Source organism: Molossus molossus, unplaced genomic scaffold, assembly GCF_014108415.1.
Source record: "Molossus molossus isolate mMolMol1 unplaced genomic scaffold, mMolMol1.p scaffold_m16_p_1, whole genome shotgun sequence".
Classification (NCBI taxonomy): domain Eukaryota; kingdom Metazoa; phylum Chordata; class Mammalia; order Chiroptera; family Molossidae; genus Molossus; species Molossus molossus.
Window position 1 is genome coordinate 18,835,864 of NW_023425344.1, and position 11,201 is coordinate 18,847,064.

Here is an 11,201-nt window from a genome sequence, read left to right on the forward strand (position 1 = left end):
AAGCACTGTGCCCTGGTGCAGAATTTCAAACTTGATCCTTCATTACATTTTAATTTCTGAACTTAACTCCTATAGGTGAACCCGGAGAGGAAATAACAAAGTCCTCAACCATGTTGGCAGTCAGAATGCTCCCTAGGCTGTCCATGGCCTTGAAGCCTGGGGAGGAAGGTCTCATGGATGGCCCCAGAGTCCCCCAGTAACTTTACCACTTTTTTTCCATATTACCTGTTGAGTTGCTGAGTTACCAGTATTTCTATATGCTCAGCATTGTCCCAGTTAACTGGGGTAATACAAGTTTTTTACAAAAACACCAAATACCTTGGAGGAAAAGATTATCCAAAATTAAAGGGCTAGGGGAGAGAAATGCAGGAAACAGCAGGAACGGATTGAGTAGGTGGGATGGATAAAGAATTCTTGCTGAGCCTTTCCAAACTGCTCGAATGAAAAGTGATTAAGGCGAAACTAATGTCTTCATGTCATTTATGTCAAGACATACTTTTTAGAGCTGCCTTTAATTTTATTCTTAGAATTTATGTGAAGGAAAGGGAACATGGCGAAGGCAATTAAAATAAAATTTCGTTCAACATGTGCTGTTTAGATTGGCACTCATTTTAATTCAAAGAATGGGAAGATTATCATCAAATATTTAGCATCCTTTTGTGTGAGTCTAACAAGTTCAGTAAACACAGTCTCTAACTTGGGGGAGTTATCTTTCTAAGGCAGAATTAAGATATGGTATGCGGGAATCTGACCATTGAGAGGCAGGGACATTATTCTCTATGGTTTGAGATAAGCAGAATAAACAAGTCTCTACTTATGCAGGAGCTGGGTTTGTTGGTTTGAAAAGCAGAACTTTTAAAGCCTGAATGTATCACATGCCCGCTTCCCATAGGATCCTTATTCTGTTCATTTAAAAATAGCTCTGGAATGACTAAGGCCCCTTCTTAAAGATTATTGACACCTTGGTTATTATTGAAGCGTCAGAAAAAAATGTTTCTCACATTTGCCAGTGGACAAATGGTTTTACTTTTAGATTAAATGATGAGCACTTTTCCTAAAAGCGTACAGCATGAATAATGCTTTTTCTCTTCGTCAAATTGAACTGATTAGCAACCACCAAAGGCTCTGAGGATGTAACAATTTCTTCAGTTTCCCCTGAGGGTCTTAATCGGACACCTGCAGCTGGCAGGCCACGTGGCCCTGGAGATATATTTTGGTTTGGCGCACAAGGGCTCTTGTTAATTTTCTTTCTTTTTCTTTCTTTCTTTCTTTTTTTTTTTTTTTAAAAAAAAAAACATTTAAAGATTGGGAAATTTTATCAAAATATCTAGGTTTATGCTTTCTCTTGAAAAATATGGCAGGGCTGTATTTCCACACAGCCACAAATCAGTTGGAGCTAAGAATGTGCTGCCCCTTTAGATACCAAAGTTCTTCCATTTACCAACGTTTCTCAACATTTCAGTCAATTTTGCTCTTCTGAGGAGCCACTGGTGACACTTTTTTCTCCTAATTGCCTCATCTCTATAAAACATGAATAGAGTGTATATCTGCTTTTGTACTGTGGCCCTTTGGAGGACCACAAACCAGTGTAACACCTCAGGATTTTGCACCCTTAAGAACCACTTTTTGTCCCTTGGAAAGGACACCACTCCCATGGTGAATGAATGTTGCTCTAAACCCTGTGGTTCTCCAACACTGAGACTGAATATGTCTCATGGGACTAAAAATAAATATGACAAACTGCAACACTGTAGATCATAAAACTTCCCTGCTTTTCTCCTTGATGTGCCCAGCCCATGTGGGCAATTAAGTTTGTAGTCCCTTGACATGGAGGAACCTGGAGAGTATTATGCTGAGCGAAATAAGCCAATCAGAGAAAGACAAATACCACATACTTTCACTTATTTGTGGAATATAATAAACAAAATAGACACAGAGACATAGAAAGGAGTATGGTTCAGACTGACAAACCTCAGAGGAGGGGACTGAGGGGGATGGATGAGATAAACCAAAGAACTTATATGCATGTATGCATAACCAATGGACATAGACAACAATGCTGGGGGGTTGGGAGGGCGGGATGGGAAGAAGGGTGTCTAGGGGCGGAAAAGGAGAAACATCTGTAACAAAAATAAAGTAATAAGAAAAAAAGTTAGTAGTCTCTGATCTACTTGGGATAGATATGAATTATCTCTGAGACCTCTATAAGGGATTTGAAATTGGGCTATGTGCCCTGCCTGGTTTTGCTCAGTGGTTAGAGCGTCGGCCTGTGGTCCAGAGAGACCTGGGTTTGGTCCTCGCTAAGGGCATGTACCTCGGTTGCAGTTTGTCCCCGGCTCTGGTTGGTTCGTGGGGGTGGCAACCACTCGATGTGTCCCTTTCACGTCGATGTTTCTCTTTCTCTCTTCCTCTTTCTCCCTCCTACTCTATCTGAACAAAATATAGAAATATGTCCTCGGGTAAGGATTAAAAAACAAAACAAAACAACAACAACAACAAAAAACCTGCCATTCTCTGGCACATTTGAAATTGAGCCATGTGCCTGAGTGTGCCCTGAGCCAGATGGTTGAGTTGTATAGAGTGGCCGTTTTCTTCAATGGTTTTCTTAGGTGAATGCAAGATGTAAGATGCAAGGTTATCCAAAGCGATATCTTAAGAATATGTTCTGGTCTTGATCTAGTGAATTTCTTTATTTAACTGGTGCTGTGGTGCTCAACAGATGTTTATTGAAATGTGCTCTTATGCCAAGCCCTATGCTAGGTCACTGACATCAATGAAACACTGTGCATCGAGCTGAGCACTGTGATGGATTTGACCATGAGATTCTCCTTCTGGGCCCCCATTTTAACCCTTGGTATTTGGTAGAAGTTATTAATAAGGAATTTTATTATTTGTTTTGTTAATCTTCACCCAAAGATTTTTTCCATTGATTTTTTTTTTAGAGAGAGAGAGATATGAGAAATACACATTCATCAGTTGTCTCCTACATGTGCCCTGACCAGGGCCAGGAATCAAATTTGCAACCCAGGTACGTGCCCTTGACTGGGAATAGAACCTGTGACCCTTAGGTGCATGAGCGGACTCTCTAACCACTTAATCACATGGGCTGGGGCAGTGAAGGAGTTTAAATCACCAACTTTTACATACTGAAAATTGAAGTATCACAAAAGTAGGAAGGGTCTACTAATGTGCTGATCATTGATGTGGATTGGTAAATTGATGCAATTTGTCTGTGATACATTTTTCCTTGCAAACAAAACTTGTATGTGTATTGAGACAAAACAAGGAGATACAGTAGGAATGCTGACAGTAGGAATTTAGGTACTTGGAAGAGTATCTTTTGATCTCATGAAGGCCAGGATAGGGCGCAGCTGTGGGGGTTCACTTGGTAATTGGGTGATGGACTAGATCAGAGGTAATGTTGAGATGGATGCATGATGCCCACCAAGAGGCTTATGTTAACAATACTGATTCTCGGACTCTGTTCTTCTAGGGTCAGGTGGGTCCAGAACCTACTGGAATAGGAATCACTGGGATAGATGAGTTATTGCAGTTCTAATTATCAGCTCCCAAAGAACATGGTCGAGGACCTGAAGGATAATCCAGCTGGAAATTCATCAGGTTTCTAAACTAGCTGAATTCCTTGTACCAGTTGGTGACAAGTACCAGCATATTTTGATGCTTAATGTCTATAAAAAGAGGTAAGCAGCCCTGGCTGGGTGACTCAGTTGGTTGGAGCATAGCCCTGGACACCAAAAAAGGTTGCAGGTCTGATCCCTAGTCAGGGAATGTATGGGAGGCAACTGATCGATGTTCCTCTCTTACACTGATGTTTCTCTCTCATATTCTCTCTCTAAAAGTCAATAAATAAACCCCATATTCTTGGCTGAGGATTTAAATAAAAAGAGGTAAGCAATACTATTTGGGGAGGATTTTTTCCCCCTGTCTTTGTGTACTACATATCACAGTATAGGTGATAAGAACAAACCAATTCTCATCTTTAAACAGATACGTATAGGTCAACTGCTATATAAGGGTTTGTTTGGTTGTTAGTGGCAGAAAATCCGTTGAAATGACTTAAGCAAAGAGGGGAGTAGTTAGTTCACACTTCTGAAAAGGAGAGATTTGGATCCAGGTATCAAACATTCGGTTTCCTCTTTCTCTGTTTTTCAGTTGTGCTTTCCTTTGTGATGGTTTCACTCTCAGGCTGGGTCCTGCAGTGGTGGGGAAAGATGGCCTGCAGCTCGGGTTTGACAGCTCTCCAGGCTTAGCAACTCCAGGCACGGAGAGCTTCTCTTTCCCAAGAGAGCCAATGAACGGGCCAGAGCAGGTTCTCATTGGCCTGCTTGGGTCATGTGATGATCCTAGAACAGATCTCTGTGTAGGGGGGACTCTGACGTTGACTGGCCTGGCAAGGGGCATATTCCAGTCTTGTGGATTGGAGCTTGTATCAGTTCAATCTGAAATGCATGGGCTGAGGATGGGGAGTGCTCTGTCACATGAAAACAGGATCCAGTTGTCAAAAGTAGGGGCAATGATTGCTGGGCAAATCAAACCCTAAGATGTTCACTAGAGATACCATAAAATAGTAGCAAATATCATCTGTGAGTTTTCTGAGATAATAAAATCTACCTTTAATTCTATGAGAATTTACTGCATGGGTGTTTTAATCTCCTTCTATTATTAGTGAAAGATTATTTCAGAAACATGGATTTACCCTAGAAATACAGTTACTCTATTCCAAAATAGTGATCAAACTTACTGTAGGAAACTAAGTATGTGAGAAAAATTTTATCACTTTCCTGTTGGTGATTGCCTGAGTTAGAATAAAAAGATAATATTTCTTTTCTTGCACAATGGTCACTATAAACACGAAAAGTCTGATGCTTAAAGCAAATCATGACCTGAGATGTCCAGAATGTCAATGCCTAGAAGATACTTTAGGAAGCCAAGAAGTGACGACTAGGACACATGTTAAAATGCTGTGTAAAGATGAATAATAATAAAGTAACAGATGGTCATCATTTCAAAGGATGAGAGCAGAGCAACTGGAAGACAACGTTAAGAGATAAAGTTTTTCTGAATACCTTTTTATATTTTTGATGTTGTAATCATTAACTATTTAAACATTTATAAACAAAAATTTGAAAGTTATTGGTCTATAACAACAACAAAAAAATCCTTCAAGTCATCATGTAAGCAGAACATGACCTACAGATGGGTCCCTGCTGTGTTGATTTTGGTCATGCCCGTCTATTCGTAGGCAAGAAGCAGTTCTCCTGAAGCTTCCGACTGCGCCTGTTCTGCCTGGATACACCAGACACGTCCGAGTCAGCTTTCCAGCCCCTCAACGATGATGCTTTTCTCCAGGAAAAAACCCTGTGCAGGAGCCCATATGGCCAGCTGGTGACATGCTCTACTCAGAGAAGAGAAAAATGACACCACTTAATGAGCAGATCAGAAAACCCTGGGCTCAGAAGTTCTGTTGAAAATCTGAGGAGTTCCTCAGCTTACAGCCATCTGTGCTTTCTCTCCCATGGAGTTCTTCTGTTCTTGTATGAATTTCCCCTGAAGAATGCTAATTAAAGTAGACCCGGCCCCCCCCCCCCCCCCGGAGCATTGGTCTATACACTCTGTGCAGGAAAATGCTGTTGGTTGCAGCATCATCCCATGCACTGAGGGGTCGTGGGTTCGATTCCTAGTCAGGGCACATACCTGAGTTGTGGGGGCAGATATGGGAGGCAAACAACTCATGTTTCTCTCTATCTCCCTCCCCCCCTCTTTCCCTCCCTCTCTCTTTCTCTTTCTCCTTGTCCTAACCTCTCCTGCTCTCCTTTCCTTTCTTTCTAAAAGCAATAAAACCTGTATCCTCAGGTGAGGATTCGAAAATAAAAGGTTTTTGGAAAACTTGGGCTGTAGGAAAGTCAACACACATAAAGGGCTAGCTTTGATTTATGCAGAAACTTGACCAAATATAAGGATTCATTGGGGAGGGTGCTGGGAAACAGGGTGGTGGGTGGTTCACGTGGCTTCTTGGGCGTCCTTAGATGTCTTCTGCATTTGAAACACTGGCATTTTAATTCTGTGGGCCATTACATGCTTGTGTGTTTTCCTTCACTGTCCCCTGATATCACCCTCTTAAACACCGATAATTCAAACTGACGAATAAAACTAAAGCAATTTGGTGAAAGAAGCAAGATATACCTCCACCCAAATTAAATTTATTTTTGCAAAAGATACTTTGATGAAGAGGGAAGTTCTGGGCCTGAAGTCTTCCTGGAGTTGTGCTGACAAAGGATTGCGTTAACCTTGCTTTACCTTTTCGAGGTCTGAAGAAGGCACTATGGCTGACAATTCCTACCTAATTTTATTTTCTATTCAAAGCTGATACCTCCTTCTCCCTGTCTTTATTTTGCAGGCTCTCTGTTGATCGGCACAAGTGTGCAAGTTAAAAAAAAAAATGATGATGTTATCTGTTTACTATTCAAATGCAATTTTAAATGGTTTGGCTCAGCACATTTGAATCAAAAATCCTATTAAAGATGCAATATTCCTCTGCTACCTTTTTGCCGGGCGCACTCGCATGGCATCCCTTTCTCAATCGGAATATAATACTATATACCTGTTCAGAATGATGTGATTCCCAGCATTGAATTCGCAGGCATTAAACAGGCTGTTCACCTTCCTTTCATGGAAATTCAGTATTCATGCATAATTTTCTCCCCTACATTTACAAAATGCCTTATTAGCCACGTGACCTTGCCCTTGCTCTGCCTTTTCATCTGAAATCTTCTAACTTATTATTTTTGCTCCTGCCATCTGATAGAATTCATGAAATTGCTGAGTTAGGATAAACACCCTGTTTCTTTCTTCCTTTTTTTTTTTCCTTTTCTAAGAATGATTGGAGATGGCTAGAAATGAAAGAACAGGGGTGAAGAAAGAGCAAATTGATCACTTACTTTAAAGTAAAAAGTTCTGACTACTGGATTGATGAGAAGCGTGTTGAATTTTAAATATTTCGCATCTACTTAACTGCCTAATTGCACGGTTAAATGAGCTGTAAGGGGAAGACAGCGGCTGAAACCTGAGATCAATTTCAGCTAGTTCTGAAACACTGATGGAAACAGGAGAGACTGCGTTTCTCCTCTGGTACATTTAAAATTTTTTCAGAGGGCACTGTTTATTAAACAAGGCAGACTTTCTGCTTGGGCAGCATTTTCCAATTACAGAACCATCTCTGCAGTATCTGGAGATGGAATCAGAGACCACATGTGTTCTAGGCTGTGCTGGGCAGCCCAAAGCCAGCAAGTCCAAGGCTGAGTTCCCCTTTCTCAGCAGGCTGCAGCCTATGGTTGTTTCCAAGTGCACTTGCCATGTTTTCTGTGTAGTGAATCTGTGGCAACAGGATGCCTGCAATAATTGGCCAGCTGGGAAAGTCTAGGTGAAGCTCCTGGAACCCGCCATCAACAATTGCATCAACTGAAATTGTTATGTTGCTGTTGTTTCCAGAGTGTGTTTGTGTGTGTGCATGTGTGCTCATATTCGTACACATACATCTGTGGCTACTCAGGACGTTGGTTTTGTAAATAGTGGGTCATTATTTGGAAATCTGGGACTAAATCATAACGGCACATTCATCAGGGGGAGAAAATTCACCTGGATTGCCTTGGAAGATGGATAAGATGGTATAGACTGTTGGTGGGGGTATTCAACATTCTTTAGGTAATAGCTGGGCAATCCCAGTTGTGATAATTACAAGAAAAACAAATACAGTAGTACAGGTAATATAACGAACAACAGCAATAATCACGACAGCTTAACTTAATGGGTGTCATCTGGGCCAAGCTTTACTGGGCTAAGTCTTCCATGAACACAATCTCATGCAACAGTGTGGATTCTGGAGTCAAACTCTGGTTCTATCACTTACTAGTTCTGTGATTTAATTAATTAACCTCTTTGTGCCTCACTTTTGTCAACTGTAAAATGGGCATCATAATTATACCTAACTGCCAGAGTCTGTTTCAACTTGACGCATCTCTACCGCTCTTGAGGTCTCCTGTGCATTGAGAAGAAGCCGGGAAGTATCCCTCCTTTCAGGTGAGCCTAGAGGGAGTCCCTGGTCTCTGAGTTGCTGGCTGAGATGGTAGTGAGAGCCCAGGGGCCCTTCTGATGTGTGGCAGCCTCAGGCTGGTGTGGAGCCCACTTGCTCAGATATAGCAGGTCTCGGTGGCTTTCCTGAACTCCACTCCCTAGCCTTTCTGAAAGGTTGTGTACGCCTCTAAAATTCCCTGCTTGGAATTATTGATGTACTTGGAATGTACAAAGTAGCTTCTGTTTTCCTGACCAAATGGGGACTGACATGCTACCTCATAGGGTTGTTGCAAAAGTTTTATGGCTTGAACAGATGCTGGGACTTAAAAACAGTGCTTCCCACTACAGATGGAAGTCCGTAAGAGCTCACTGTCTAGTGCTCAGCTCAGCTCCGGTGGTGGCGGGCAGGGAAGTGGCCAAGAGTATAGACTCTAGGGCCTGTATGACCACGTTCGGAATGTTTAAGTCATTCAGATATGGGCTACAAGACAGTGGGCAAGTTTATACCAACATTTGGGATAGGAATCCCACTTGCTTCATTTGACTGTTGAGACGTTTAGGAGCGTTAATGAGACACAGAACAAAAGTGCATGCCTCAGAGTAAGACCTTATTATTGGTAGAATGTCTTGACAACTCGTCCAGAAGATTGGCTCAGAGGTTACGGCCCCATCCATCTCCCTTGGGTCATCGGGGACGCTGGAGACTTGCTTGGGCAGACCATGCCTGGCTTTGCAGCCAGTGCTCCCAATCTGCCTCCTGTGAGCCTCAGTTTCCTGTTAGGCTGGCCTCCAGCCTTCCCTGGCCACCTGGTCCTCTTTACTGGCCTCCCTGCTGTTGAACAGCCTGTCTGGATTGCCCTCGTGCTCTGCCATTTCATGCTCCAAATTCCTGGCTCTGCTGGCTCACTTGAACTTCCTCCAGGCTGTCTGTGGTATGCTGAGATTGGTCAGAGGACCAAGAAATACTTGTTATCTCCCATCGACTAGTCACTGCTCATGGAAGTTCTTTAAGGGAAACAGTTGTACTAAACAAAGCAAGTTAAGTGCATTTTTTTCCCAGCTGGGCCTTGGGCCCAGAGCCACGTGAAGAACTCCAGTGAGCCTGGTTGGACCAGGAGGAGGAAGCTGGATCAGCTCTTGTGGCCTGGCACAAATGCAGGCCCAACCAATGCAGACCACTCCAATTTTTGGATGATTCTAGTCCAATCTGGGGAAAAGGCAAGCACACATTCTACCTCAGCTACCTCTTTCATGGCGAATCTGGACGAATTAAATCGGCACCACGGCTGATACATATAAAGATGACTGAACTTGGACTGATAAGATGTTACATGAGGCCAAAGATTGAGCACAAACTTCAGAGAAGAATATTTGATAATAACCTAGAATTTCATCAGATTTCTTTCTAAAAGCAAAAATAGAGATAGACACTGTGGAGGGTTGAGAATTAGCACATTTGCAATCAAACAGATACAGGTTCAGATGCTGGCTTAGTGACCTCACCAAGTCTGCTGACCTTTTGATACTTCAGCTTTCTCATCAATGAACCTGGAGATAATTATATTCATCATCTTGAATTGTGATCAGCATTTGAACCATGTCTGTGTAAAAGCTGAGAATATAGTATGTGCCGAATAAATTCGATTTCCCTTTCTTTTCTAAAGTTTGTCCAAATGATCTCTTTACAGTAATGAGGACACAGGTTCAATTTCAGGATTAAATTGTGTGTGTATATATGCTTAGGACAGATTGTGGACATCAGCAGTGCCACCGGGGTGTTTAACATTTATATTTCATCATAAAATAAATGTGTATGACAATATGATGTAGACAATCCATAATGATACATTTTAGAGGTTTAAAGATAAAGCTTGACTTGTGTGACGATGTCAGTAATGGTGGGAGCATTTCTAAATTATAAATTTTTTCTAAAAATAGAGAATTGAATAAATCCGACTCAAAAATAAAAATTTTACATTTACATTTGAAGGATTTTAGCAAATGCCATGCTCTTGCCCGAAGGCTTCCTTTGAAGCAGGTCAGTGGTTTTAAAGATTCATGGGTAGTTGTAGAATTGACATCACAGTATAAAAATTGAAAATGGTGGCTGGGGCCCAGCCAATTCTGTGCAACCCCCTGAATTTTTGTCATCTGCAATGGTGAAAATTTTGAAGTGACATCCCTGTAAATACTGAATAATCATTTGCCCCAGACAGAGCCCTGTGGGGACAGGAGGAGAGAATGAGAATGGAGCAGATTTAAAACTGACAAGAGTGAGAGACGGCGTGTAAGATAAATAGCAAGAGTGGCTCCGTGAGATGAACACCGGCTGCAGAGCCATTCAGATGATGGCATGATTGATGGGATCAGCCGTGGAGGAAATGTCCAGTAATGTAGCAACGGATCAGCCCTGAGAGATAAATCATCCCGCGATCGCACCCTGCTATCTCAACACTAATGGGGTTGAAAAACACTGCAGTTTTGAGGGAGGTCCTGAGATCAGTGCTTTCTAACAACCCATTCCTGTGTGTTGGCAAGAAAGTTAAATCGAACTCAGGATGCAACGGGTAGAACAGGGGGAGCAGCAGACTTTCACCATGGAATTGGAATTTCAACAGTTCTTGGGCCATTTGTCAATCTAGGGCGGAGAGTCTCTTTTGGTTGCAAATAGAATTCAGATCTCTATGCCAAACCACAGCTTCACAATCCTGTCTTCCTCCTAGATTTTCACTGGCAGTTCCCAGAGGGACATCTTGCTGTCGTCCCACAGCAGGTCTTTAGGGACATTGGGAAATGGTTTTTTAAAGAATGCTAACCATGGCCTAACTTGGGCAAGTGATTATACAGGAAGGAGAAGGAGTAAGGGAGGAAGATACTGTCATTTATTGAGTGCCCGTGTGTGCGGTAGGCACAGAGCTTAGCTTCTATTAGCTTTAGGAATATTAAAGGATGAAATCAGATCAATCAGCAACAAGCTGAATCTGTGAAGATGCATTAAGCAAAGGCAAAAGGACTCTGTCTTGTGAGCATATGAATTCTCAGCTCCCCACTGTGCTCAGAGAGGGGCCGGGTGAACATTTGTCCATGTGGGGGAAGGTGTCATCAGACAA